At 36.8% G+C, this 14004-nt stretch overlaps 1 non-coding gene across 1 annotated transcript; it reads left to right on the top strand.

The window, feature by feature from the left end:
* Positions 1-549: 549 nt before the first annotated feature.
* On the top strand, positions 550-621 carry TRNAC-ACA (transfer RNA cysteine (anticodon ACA)). The gene has a single exon. It is a non-coding gene; the product is annotated as a tRNA-Cys (tRNA).
* Positions 622-14004: the final 13383 nt, after the last annotated feature.

The raw sequence follows: 14004 nt of genomic DNA, 5'->3' as shown, positions 1-14004 counted from the left end.
TGTTGCTTCCTGACCTCCATATAGGTTTCTCAAGAGGCAGGTCAGGTGGTCTGGTATTCCCATCTCTTTCAGAAGTCCAGTTTTATTTAAAGATGGCTTTTGAAAGCCATCTCCATTTGGCATCTCAACATTGCCTGTGGCCTCTCAAAATGTTTTTCCAGCTTCCATCCTTCCTCCCTCCATCCTCTCTCTTTCCTTTTTCTCTTCTCTTTCCCCTCCTTTTCTCTTGACTTGACTTTAACCAAGACACCAAAAGTTCTGTGAGATGCCGCTTCTCTTGTTCCCCAGCATCCCATATGCTCTTCTCTCTTGGTCCTCATCACACAGTGTGTCATTACCTCCCTGTATCTCACGTCAATTGCCAGGATCTCTGAAGCTAAGGGCCTTCTAACTTATTCAGTGTTATATATCCAACAATTAATACACCATCTGGTAAACAGTTCAAACATAATTAATATTTATTGAATAAATTAGTTACTGAATTATAAAATTAATAAAGTTAACTATTAGAGGAGGTAACCTTTAACATTTAAAGAATGTATGAGATCTTCCCTGGTGGCTCAGATGGTAAAGCGTCTACCTACAATGCAGGAGACCCAGGTTCAATCCCTGGGTTGGGAAGATCTGGAGAGAGAGATGGCAACCCACTCCAGTATTCTTGCCTGGAAAATCCCATGGACGGAAGAGCCTTGTAGGCTACAGTCCATGGGGTCACAAAGAGTCAGACACGACTGAGCAACTTCACTTTCACTTTCATGAGAATTGTACTGGAAGACAAAAAGTAAAGGATTTCTTTTCTTTCTTTCTTGAAAGAAAGTTTCATTTCTTGAAATATGACTGTTTCTTTAGAAGCAGGCTACTTTTCTAGAACTACATCCTAAAACCTAGCACAATATTAGTAGAAAAATAACAAGTTATGCTGTCCTGGCAAATTTAAGTAATATATCTTTACTGAAAAAATATAAAGATTACATTTCTCTGTCTCATCCCCCTCTTATCCCTCCCAGTATAGGACTTCCACAAGATGGAAATAAGTTTTCCTTCTAGGAATTAAAACTTAAAACAAATACTAGATAAATAATAGATCAGAGTAGTGATAAGCAAATCCATTTTTAACTGAGTACTCTCTATGTTACAAGTAGACTTGTTTCACACATTTATGCCACACTTAATCCTGTGGCTAAAAAAACAAAATTTCTAAATTTGCTCTATCTCTTGGGTTCTGTCTATAAAATGTAAATATGTCTGGTTGATTGAAGTGTCCAGATGTTTTGGTGTGATATAAAAACATCTTTAGACTACCAAGTACTTCACAGCAATAATTGTACTTTAAATAGCTGATAGAATTATTTTATTGTTGACAGTTTTGAACCTAATTTTGGTGGAATATTGTTCTCTTGGAATAAAACTATTTTCAGATTCATTTTTCTTGCAGAATATAGTAAAATGCATTTGTGCCTCCAGCTGCTTCTTACTGAAACAGTTTGTAAGGTCTGCTGATATAAAACTTTCATATCTACACTGGCTATGAGACTACCAGAATTCTTTTTTATCTCTGGCACTGACCATTTGATTGACTCTGAACAAATCATACTATGATCCTGGTCTCAGTTCTTTCATCTATAAAACTAAGACATCAGTGAGGTGATTGCTAAGGCCCTTTTCAATTCTAGTATTCAATGACATTATAATTTCAAATCCTACCTAAAAAGAGATATTGTGACATTCTTAATTGAGTTAAGAATCTATGGTTTGTGCTACAGATTTTGATTCTCCCACAGGTGAAGGAAGAGACTTCTGTAATACAATATAATCTGTTCCAGTACATCTAGACTTTGCCCCTTATTTTCAGAAGCCTCTTAAATTTGATTAAGTTTATGATAAAGAGGGTATGGATTATTTGAGCATAAAGCCCATTTATAGCTCATTTATTTATCCATTTTTATTTCAGCCTGTATCATTTTCCTATAGGTATGACTGGTAAGCAAGACTGTAGTCACTCAAGGACACATATCTTAGCTATCACGTTGGTAACAAGAATAATGAAACAACAGCTGCAAGCATTTATGAAACAAACGATTATGTGTCAGACATTAGTAATGTAACAACCCTAAGAAATATGAACTATTATCTCCATTTTTAGTGATGAACAATCTAAGTCTCAGGGATATTGGAGACTTTTAACGTCTCTGCAACACCATTTCTAAGGGAAGCATAGAATTTAGGGCCAATGAACAACGATTATTCTGTGTGAACTCCATTCAGTTTAACCCAATTCCACAACAGAAGTCAGAAGTAAGAACAATTGGTTCTTAATATGGAAAATATTAAATATTAAGACTCTAGAATTCTCAAGGAGGAGGAAAGGACAACGTTTTCTTTACTATATTCCCTAGTATTGAGTGAGTGAAGTCACTTGTGTCAGACTGTTTGCGACCGCATGGACTGTAGCCTGCCAGGTTCCTCCATCCATAGGATTTTCCAGGGAAGAACACTGGAGTGGGTTGCCATTTCCTTCTCCAGGGGATCTTCCCCACCCAGGGATCAAACCTGAGTTTCCAGCATTAAAGGCAGATTCCTTACCCTCTGGGCCACCAGGAAGAACAGAGAAGAATCCTTTGTTTTAGTAAGAATTATATAACAACAATGTATTCTGCTTGAGGGCATGCTTCTCCTTTTTGAGAACTTTTTCACTAATTCTGTTATCTTAAATTTTGTATTATGGGAGTAGGTCCTGTAAGATCTTTCTATTGTTAGCTCTAATCCTGTCATCTTAAAATGTAAATTGCAGCAGTGGGTCTAGTAAGATCTTCACAACCTTGAGACTTTCTTTTGATTTATTATAGTAATCAAATTAAAAAAAAAAAAAAAAACTATAACTCTCTGCCTTACAGAGAAGACTGTATATTGTCACCCTGCTTATTTAACTTACATGCAGAGAATATCACGAGAAATGCTGGGCTGAATGAAGCACAAGCTGGAATCAAGATTGCTGGGAGAAATATCAATAACCTCATATATGCAGATGATATCACACTTATGGCAGAAAGCAAGAAAGAACTAAAGAGCCTCTTGACGAAAGTGAACTTAAAGGTTGGCTTAAAACTCAACATTCAGAAAAGTAAGATCATAGCATCTGGTCCAATCACTTCATGGCAAATAGGTGGGAAACAGTGGAAACAGTGGCAGACTTTATTTTGGGGGGCTCCAAAATCACTGCAGATGGTGACTGCAGCCATGACATTAAAAGACGCTTGCTCCTTAGAATAAAAATTATGACCAATCTAGACAGCATATTAAACAGCAGAGGTATTACTTTGCCAACAAAGGTCCATCTTGTCAAAGCTATGGTTTTTCTAGTAGTCATGCATGGATGTGAGAGTTGGACTATAAAGAAAGCTGAGGGCTGAATAATTGATGCTTTTGAGCTGCGGTGTTTGGGAAGACTGTTGAGAGTCCCTTGGACTTCAAGGAGATCAAACCAGTCCATCCTAAAGGAAATCAGTGCTGAAAATTCATTGGAAGGACTTATGTTGAAGCTGAAACTCCAATACTTTGGCCACCTGATGCGAAGAACTGACTCATTGGGAAAGTCCCTGATGCTGGCAAAGATTGAAGGCAGGAGGAGAAGGGGACAACTGAGGATGAGATGGTTAGATGGCTTCACCGACTCAAAGGACATGAGTTTGAATAAACTCCAGGAGTTGGTGATGGACAGGGAGGCCTGGCGTGCTGCAGTCCATGGGGTCACAGAGTCAGAAACAACTGAGCAACTGAACTCAACTGTCTCCCCACCTGCTTTCTTGATTAAAAAATAATAATAATAATTAAAGAAAATAGATTCATAATTCAAGGATGTTCTGATGTCTTAGTTTTTTTTAGAAATATTGCCTTACTTCCCTTAGCTTCGGAAACTCCATGTATCAATATGAAAACCTACAATGCTGATATTCTCTCTACTGATTTCAGTTGTCTTGTTCTCTGTCTCCATTTCAGTCATTTTATCTAGGTCAAAAGTAAATGAATACTATAACCTGCCAACATAATTATTCTTATATACCCAAATCATAGTATTAAATGACAGAAGAGGGGGCAGAAAATAATAGTGTTTTTAGATGACAGAATACAACCTGTTTTCTCCAAAACTATGAAAAACTTGACTCATGGGTATAAACAATATAAGACAAGACTTGGAAAACAGCAAAAATAAATCAATAAATAAAACAAAACATAAAACAGATCATTACAGCTACCTACATCATTACTATCAACTTCTTGACTGAAACTCTTTCCAAAATATCAAAAACAATTTCTATAAATGTCTGTTCATTTCCATTACATTGACATGTAACATGCATAATTTTATTCCAAATTGAAACTTATTTAGCTTTGTGTAGATACATGCTTCACCTACAAAAATCAGGGATGTTAAATTTACTTTAAAATACAAATTCTAAATAATTATATTTATTTATAAATAAACCAATATGCAACTTGGGCTGAGACTTCATTTCATATTTATTTACAACCATATATCTCTCTGATATTTAATTAGTGTTGTTATTTATCTTATAGTCACAGATGCCTGAACCAAGCAAATAACTGAACCAAGCAAATAACTGAAAAGCATACCTTTTCATTTAGCTAGCTAGACAGTTACTTTAATATAAGCTTACCTCTCCTGCTTTGTAAAATGCAAAGATCTATCTTTCTTGTTTTTCCTACCTGTTTCATTTCATACAGAGGTTTCATGTTTGAATTCTAATTTGCTAACCTTGAGAGCTGGGGTCTTCCATATATTTAATGAAGTTGGTTAATAAATCTCAGTTCTCCTCGAGTAAGCAATCCTACTGCAGACTCAGCTCTCTCTCCCTTGACTTTTCTGGAGCCCAAATAAGATTTGTGCTCTGACAGGGTGAGCATTTACTTTATCAGAAAGCATATTAGGGTGGGCATGTCTCAGCATAATGTGCACCAGAATCAGAGAGGATGACTAATTTGTTCTGCTATTAAGCGGATAATAAAATGATTTAGGCATGCAGATATGAAACAGCAAGCACTTTAAGAATTATATGTAGCATATTTCATCTTATATCTGGCCAAGACTAAAAATATTTTATGTATTAAGTGACATTTACAGGAAAGACAAGGCTTACAAAACTTAGAAATGTTTACCTAAGATGAGTTAAGAAGATAATAACTAAGAATTGAAGTTAGGCTCAGCTATGCGCATTTTGCAAATTTTGTTTTATACTAGCTTAGATTTGCCAATTTCTTCCATGCCTAAACGTTTTTTGAAAACAACGCAATGTCAGGAAATACACATCAACGCACTATAAGAACATTAATTAGAATTTTATTCCAAATACTAACCTGTTGACTACCAAGGTAACTGCTAATGTGTATGCATGCATGTGGGTTTCTGTGTATACAGAAAACACTAATTGTCTTTAAAAATCCAGCTTATAAGACAAGCAGTCTCTGCTAGGACTGTAAACTGGTGTACTCCTTCTCAAAATAATTTGAAAGTACATATGAAGAGCCTAAAAGATGCAAAAATTCTTTGCGATGGCAATTCTACAATGTCCAAGAAATATCCTGAAAAATCATCAGTGATCTTAGAGTAAGATGTTCATCACAGACTTTTATCATAACAATACTTATGGAAATACTCAAAATATTTCACAAAGGAGGAATGATTAAATTTTAACATGTTCATAGAGTATCGTTATCATTAAAAATTATATCTTCAAAGTTTTAACTGTATAGAGAGAAATATGCATAGAAAAATTTTGAATAAAATGTCAGATACAAACATCTGTAACTTATGAGAGCAGTACAGAAACCAAAATATGTAAAATAATTACTTTGTTTATATCTGGTTGAGAAATTTATTCTCTTCTTTAAATATTTCAGTATTTCCTATGCTACAATGAAAACATGCTTCTTAGTAATTAAAAAATAACAATAAAAATAACCATCACATAAGTTGATTATACTATAAAACACTTTTTTACTGGTCACATTTCATCGAATCAAAGTACCTATTAAAGTTCCCCAGTATCTTTTTGAAAAGTGATCAGTTATGCAGACTATGAGAGTCGTAACTAAAAAAAATGGTTTGAAAAATACACACGATTTACCTGTGGTGTTTATAAGAAGTTTCATAAAGAGTTAACACTCAATACTTCAGGAACAAACTACCTACATTCAAATTTTTTTAATGATTTGTTTTCTCTTTAGTTTTCATACAGTTGTTCATCACTGTGCAAGTAGTCATCATCTTTTTTTTTTTTTTTTAATGAAGTACAGTGGTTTCAAAGCAGTCTGAAGGGCCTATACACATAGGAATCAAACTTCATTTATAAGTCTAGCAAACTATGAAAAAGTGAAATTATGACTCTTGTACAAATATAAAAAGAAACTAGTCAAAGATTTTCTTCAGTGAAATAAGAAAACTAACAGGCTGTTGAAACTAGTTTAAATGAGAATTTGACTTACAGAGATTAATATTCTGTACCGGACAAAATTCATTTTCCTTGCTATGGTCAAGAATCATTTGCATTGCCCTCAGTTTTCCACAATTTACCCTCTACTCTTAAATAGTTTAAAGTGAAGTGGACAACAGAAAGTCATTCAAAGAATCAGAATGCCCTATAGTCTCTGTCCATTTCTAAGCCCTCTACAATTTATCCTGACAGCTTCAAGTGTTATTTCTCATGAATTTTGGTTAAACAATAAAATTTTTCAGTTAAAAAAAATGTACTTTATATCAGAACCAAAATTTCTCTTTCACACAAAAGCATTAGAATTACCTTCCATAGATCATATACCTATTTGTTACCAGCATATGCCTCTAGGTTACTGTCTCCAACTTTGTTTCCTTTGTCCCTGTATTTAAGATTAATAGGGCATGGTTTAAATAACTGCCTGAGAAATATGGAAAAATCTTCCATAAGCATCGAGAATGAAAGCACAGACAGTGGTTTTGGGTGTGTCTGCTTTGTTTTTCAATGCCCTGTAACTGCTATAGTGGCTGGAGTACAGGACAAGCCAAATGAACATTTGGGGAATGAAAAAGGGAAGTCTAAGAAATCCTCTTTGTATCTGGACATCTTGATCCCTTAGGAAATAAAGTGCAGAGATATTACATTTCCTGGAAACTGAGGACAATGCTCTTCATCTAAACTGGTGAGTAAAATACTATCCCAAAAAGATTAGTCAATTGTAGGGAAAGGTGCCACTAAGAAGACAGAAAACCTCCCCTGAGATGAAGAACCAAAGCAGGGTAATCATATATCGAGGTTGGGATGAATTCTGGTTATAAGACAAGTTTCCACTAACTTCCCCTATATCCTAAGCTGTGAAAAATCAGGAGGAATTTTCTCACACAAGGAACCACTAAAAAGCAAATAATTTAGGAAGGTTATGAGAAAGTGGTTTGAAAGTATGCCATCAGTAGTAAGACTATGTAGAATGGCAGAAAGCGCTAGGGGAAACAGTTTCCTTTTCTTTGGGAGCAAGAAGAACTGTGGCCCCCAGTGAAGAAGGTGGTGCACAGTCAGTGATCTCGTGACCGCTGAAGAGTAGAAAGCTCATTGCTGTAACATCAGACAGGAGCATGGGCATAAAATTAGTAGTGACATGAGTAACATTAGTATACTAAGAGAGAGAGAAACAGCAAAATCAGCAGTACTGCCACCCCGAAGCCACAGAAAAGTGGCAACTTTCTCCCTCCAAACATTCTAGATAGAAATATGAATACATAACTGAACATACGGAAGATGCTGGCCCATAGAGAAGTGGCTAACCCAATTTCATGTTAATGGTAGGGATCGTAGTCTCTATTATTGGGGCCAAATTTTGATTTTCCCAGTGTTGGGTAGTGTCGAGGGATATAAGAGCTATAAGCATTCTCTTAGATGCTGTGGCCTATTTACTTTAAATGACTGGGCCTGAGGATGTATAGTGAACAGAGCAAAAATGCAGAGCGAGCCAGTGAGCCTGGGCCTTAAATGCTGCATAGGCAGCAGCCCAAGGGCCCTAAGTGCTTGTCTTTATTTCTATTTCCAAATCTAAAACTAGCTAATATGCCAGCATCACTAAGACTCCTGAGCAGTGAAGGAAGGAAATTAAGAGACTGGAAACCTGAAGAACTGCTATTCAAAGTCTAATCATTTTGATAATGCATGAAAAACCGCATGTGTTGATTGTCGAGTGCTTTAAATGCTAACTCATGTTCTCTGTATATCCTCTTATTTTCATGGAGACAATTCCAGCAGACATGGGTTACACACTCTCCCTGTGTTGATCTCATCTTAAATGTGAAAAACATACTCTAGGAAGGAACTGTACATGAGAATCATCTTTATTATCCTCCAGATATTGAGGCAGACTAATACTGGCTAAAATACTTGTGAATATGACCAACTTTATGCTTCCTCTAGCATATATAGGCTGTTTCTCCATAGAGTAAAATTGCTGCTAACTACAAAGACTTAACATTATAGGATTTTCACAAATTCCCAATAAACTAAAAACCACAATATCTTTTACTAATATGTATCAATTTCCCAATCATATACATCCAAAACCTATCAAATCAAGCCTTATATTTTAACATCAGATGTTCAAAACTCTCTTCAAATGGTCTTTTAAAATCATTCCAATTTGTTCTAATTGCATTATTTCAATTAAGTTCTAATTATGCTACTTTCCTTATGATTCTTATGGTTGTGGCTGTTGAAAGAATGATGGCAATTCAAGGAGTAAACAAGGTACTCCTGGTTAACAATATTGAATAGGTAAACCAGGAAGTCTAGGCAGGTTAGGAAGTTAACCGAAGCCAGAACCAGAATCAAGAATGAAAGAGAATGGGATGTAACTGCTGAGTAACAAGAAACCACAACAGAAATATTGCTTAAGATCAGAAGGAATGGAATAAGAAATCTTTTAGGGATGGACATTTTGTAAAAACCTAGGCATCTCCCAATAATTATTTTCATGTCCTATAAAACAGGCATTATTCTAGCTATTGTAAAAAATAATATAAAAGACTGATTATAGTTTTTCATTCAAAGACTTTGTCATGTATTGTGGGGAAAGAAAACAATGATCACTGAATTTTCAATAATGATAAAGCCTAAGTTTTAACCATGATCGTAACTTAAATGATGATTAAAGTAATAGAGATCAAATTTCTGTAAATTCAGCAGCTGGGAAATACATGGTTGGTAAAACAGGATATTTGAGATTTTTCATAGCTCTGTTTCTCTTTAACACCTACTCTGGACTCAGGTGGTTACCAGAAACAATAAGATGGACAATGATATTGATCACAGATAGCAAATTGGAAGACTGAAAAGAAGACACTGGGGTTCTGGCAGGGCAAATGATTTGCACTAAGGCACGTAAAAGTAGAATATAGGGAAGAAATGAAGATGCTCAGACATGGTGACCAGAGAGAGGGAAGCTTGGGAGAATCACCTGACGGAATAAATCACAGGATTCAGATTTAACAACGGAAATGCAGATCTTGATCCCATTACTACAATCTAGGTCTGTAGTACTGTACATGATAGTTATTTCTCTGAACTTGACTGGTGCTTGGACCTACCTTACAGTGTGCTGTGTGCTAAGTTGCTTCAGTTGTGTCCGACTCTTTGTGACCCCATGGACCATAGCTGGCCAGACTCCTCTGTCCATGGGATTCTCCAGACAATACTGGAGTGGGTAGCCCTTTCCTTCTCCAGGGATCCTTCCCAACCCAGGGATCAAACCTGAGTCTCATATCTCCTGCATCGACAGATGGATTCATTACCACTAGCACCACCTGGGAAGTTATTTTCACAAAATTCTATAGCTCCACAGTACAGAAGTTTGTGAAAACAAAGTGACATAAACATATATTAGTTACATTTGTGAAAGGGTGTCTTAATTAAACATTTCTTACTTACTAAGATAATTGTATATTTTCCTCAAGAATAAAAGACCAATTTCTTTAAGAAGAAAATTCAACTTATTGAATTTACTCAATTCATTTTATCATCATTTTATTTGTCTACAGATATATGTGTGTGTGTATACATATATATATATATACACATATTATATTTATCTTATAACTAGGAATGTCTGCTTGTTAAAAATGCTGATTCCACCTCATCACCACCGAATATACTGATTCAAAAATTTAAGATTTGAGACTCAGTCCATAAATTTATTTATTAATATCTGAGGTGATTATTAGAAAGCATCATTATGAACAGAGCTAGTGGAGGTGATGGAATTCCAGTTGAGCTGTTTCAAATCCTGAAAGATGATGCTGTGAAAGTGCTGCACTCAATATGCCAGCAAGTTTGGCAAACATATCAGTGGCCACAGGACTGGAAAAGGTCCGTTTTCATTCCAATCCCAAAGAAAGGCAATGCCAAAGAATGCTCAAACTACTGCACAATTGCACTCATCTCACATGCTAGTAAAGTAATGCTCAAAATTCTCCAAGCCAGGCTTCAGTAATACATGAACCATGAACTTCCAGATGGTCAAGCTGGTTTTAGAAAAGGCAGAGGAACCAGAGATCAAATTGCCAACATCTGCTGGATCATGGAAAAGGAAGAGAGTTCCAGAAAAACATCTATTTCTGCTTGATTGACTAAGCCAAAGCCTTTGACTGTGTGGATCACAATAAACTGTGGAAAATTCTGAAAAAGATGGGAATAGCAGACCACCTGACCTGCCTCTTGAGAAACCTATATGCAGGTCAGGAAGCAACAGTTAGAACTGGACATGGAACAATAGACTGGTTTCAAATAGGAAAAGGAGTATTTCATGGCTGTATATTGTGACCCTGCTTATTTAACTTATATGCAGAGTACATCATGAGAAACGCTGGGCAGGAAGTAGCACAAGCTGGAATCAAGATTGCCGGGAGAAATATCAATAACCTCAGATAGGCAGATGACACCACCCTTATGGCAGAAAGTGAAGAGGAACTAAAAAGCCTCTTGATGAAGGTGAAAGAGGAGAGTGAAAAAGTTGGCTTAAAGCTCAACATTCAGAAAATGAGGATCATGGCATCTGGTCCCATCACTTCACGGCAAATAGATGGTGAAACAGTGCAAACAGTGGCGAATTTTATTTGGGGGGGCTCCAAAATCACTGCAGATGGTGATTGCAGCCATGAAATTAAAAGACACTTACTCCTTGGAAGGAAAGTTATGACCAACCTAGATAGCATATTCAAAAGCAGAGACATTACTTTGCCAACAAAGGTCCATCTAGTCAAGGCTATGGTTTTTCCAGTGGTCATGTATGGATGTGAAAGTTGGACTGTGAAGACAGCTGAGCACCGAAGAATTGATGCTTTTGAGCTGTGGTGTTGGAGAAGACTCTTGAGAGTCCCTTGGACTGCAAGGAGATCCTACCAGTCCATTCTAAAGGAGATCAGTCCTGGGTGTTCTTTGGAAGGAATGATGCTAAAGCTGAAACTCCAATACTTTGGCTACCTCATGCGAAGAGTTGACTCATTGGAAAAGACTCTGATGCTGGGAGGGATTGGGGGCAGGAGGAGAAGGGGATGACAGAGGATGAGATGGCTGGATGGCATCACCGACGTGATGGAAATGAGTTCGAGTGAACTCTGCGAGTTGGTGATGGACAGGGAGGCCTGGTGTGCTGCAATTCATAGGGTCACAAAGAATCGGACACGACTGAGTGACTGAACTGGACTGAACTGAACTGAGGTGATTCTAATGTAGGAGGTCTGAGTACCACACTTTGAGAATTACTGCTTTAGTGACTTTATTGCAAATGTGATCATATACTGGATTCATGTGGAGAACTTTAAAAAATACCAAAGACTGACTCTACACGGAAGGGTTCTTAAAACACTGGGGTGTGGTTTGCATACTGGAATTCCAAAATCTCCCCATGTGATAATGGGAAGCCAATGCTGAGATCCACTAATTTTTAGCGCCCATTAATTTTTCTCAAAACTTAACATAGCAGATTTTGAATAATACTTAATAGTATATAGAACCTAGAATTTAACAGTCCTCTAGGTTTTAGTATGATATGGATATAGTGACTTCACTTTCCACTTTCACGCACTGGAGAAGGAAATGGCAACCCACTTCAGTGTTCTTGCCTGGAGAATCCCAGGGACAGGGGAGCCTGGTGGGCTGCTGTCTATGGGGTTGCACAGAGTTGGACACAACTGAAGCGACTTAGCAGCAGCAGCAGTCAGACTGTAAATATCATAACTCATTTTCACCCTTTATATAAGAAACTTGGCAAGAAAATTAGCTTTGAATAGTCTTATTTGATTTTCTTTCCTTCCCGTATATCTCTTATGGTGCAATTTACTATCTATTTTCTCTCCTCTGTTCATTTTCTATAGACCTGTTTCATCCAGTGCTTTCTTCACTATCCCAGATGCATTATTTTACATTAATATTCATTAAGTTTAACCCCAAGACTCCATTGAACTTCCTCCATTCTCCAAATCTTCCTGTTTCTTATAGTTCTTACAACCTATTGTGGTGGAAGTGGTAAACTAAAAATTTTAGGCTATTTATAAGAAAACAAAATAAAAATAACTTTCCAAAATACACTTTCTCTTCAGAAGTTACAGTCCTCAATTCTCACTCCACATCAGTTCAGTTCAGTTCAGTTGCTCAGTCGTGTCCGACTCTTTGCGACCCCATGAATCGCAGCACGCCAGGCCTCCCTGTCCATCACCAACTCCTGGAGATCACTCAGATTCACGTCCATCAAGTCAGTGATGCCATCCAGCCATCTCATCCTCTGTCATCCCCTTCTCCTCCTGCCCCCAATCCCTCCCAGCATCAGAGTCTTTTCCAAATAGTCAACTCTTTGCATGATGTGGCCAAAGTACTGGAGTTTCAGCTTTAGCATCACTCCTTCCAAAGAAATCCCAGGGTTTATCTCCTTCAGAATGGACTGGTTGGATCTCCAAGGGACTCTCAAGAGTCTTCTCCAACACCATAGTTCAAAAGCATCAATTCTTCAGCGCTCAGCCTTCTTCACAGTTCAACTCTCACATCCATACATGACTACTGGAAACAGTCAAATGAAATTCCTAAGAGACTAGATTTATAAAGCCAATATTAAAAATATCTACTGTAATAAGATTACTCAGTTATGCAAAAAGGTCAACAACAAATTGCATTATTCAAAACGCTTTCCTTCCAGCAAGTTGAACTCCCTTTGAGGTTAACAGTTCTACATTCACAAATATAAGCAATTCCATTAAATGAACTATCATTCTCTCCTTAATACAACTAGTCAACCAAATGATTTGTTTCGGATCCACCTTTTTAACTTCCAAGATTACTGGCAAACCATAAAAGCTGACTAGCTAAGATACAAAGCATTTAGGTTCTATCACAAAAGAAACAGTCCAACCATGCGAATTTTCATGGAATCTAGTCATTACTAGCATTGAACAATTAATTAATAGAAACACATCTCACCTAATGGCCTTCCCTGGTGGCTCAGAAGTAAAGAACCCACCTGAAATGCAGAATATGCAGGATACATGGGTTTGATCCCTGAGTGGGGAAGATTCCCTGGAGAAGAAAATAGCAACCCACTCTAATATTCTTGCTTAGGAAACCCCATGGACAGAGGAGCCTGGTGGGCTACAGTATATGGGGTTGCAGAGTCAGGCACAACTTAATGACTAAACAACAAAACCATCTCATTCAACAGAAAATTATATCATCTGAGTAAATTATGTACACATATATATGAATATACATGACACAAAAAAATATGTCCTCTAAAAAGGAGTAATCAATCCTAACAAATAAGTTTTAAAAGACAAGGCCCTGGCTTTCTTTAAGTTTTCACTAATAACATCTCATTCATTCTGACTAAACTAAATCAAATAATTTTGAGTTGAGTTTCTAAATAACTGATGAAACCACTCTTTGGCTAATGGCTATTTCTAACCACATAGGCATATTATAAATTAAGAAA

The sequence above is a fragment of the Ovis aries genome, chromosome 2 (assembly GCF_016772045.2).
Source record: "Ovis aries strain OAR_USU_Benz2616 breed Rambouillet chromosome 2, ARS-UI_Ramb_v3.0, whole genome shotgun sequence".
NCBI classification, from domain to species: Eukaryota; Metazoa; Chordata; class Mammalia; order Artiodactyla; family Bovidae; genus Ovis; species Ovis aries.
This window is presented reverse-complemented; position numbering and strand designations above follow the sequence as displayed.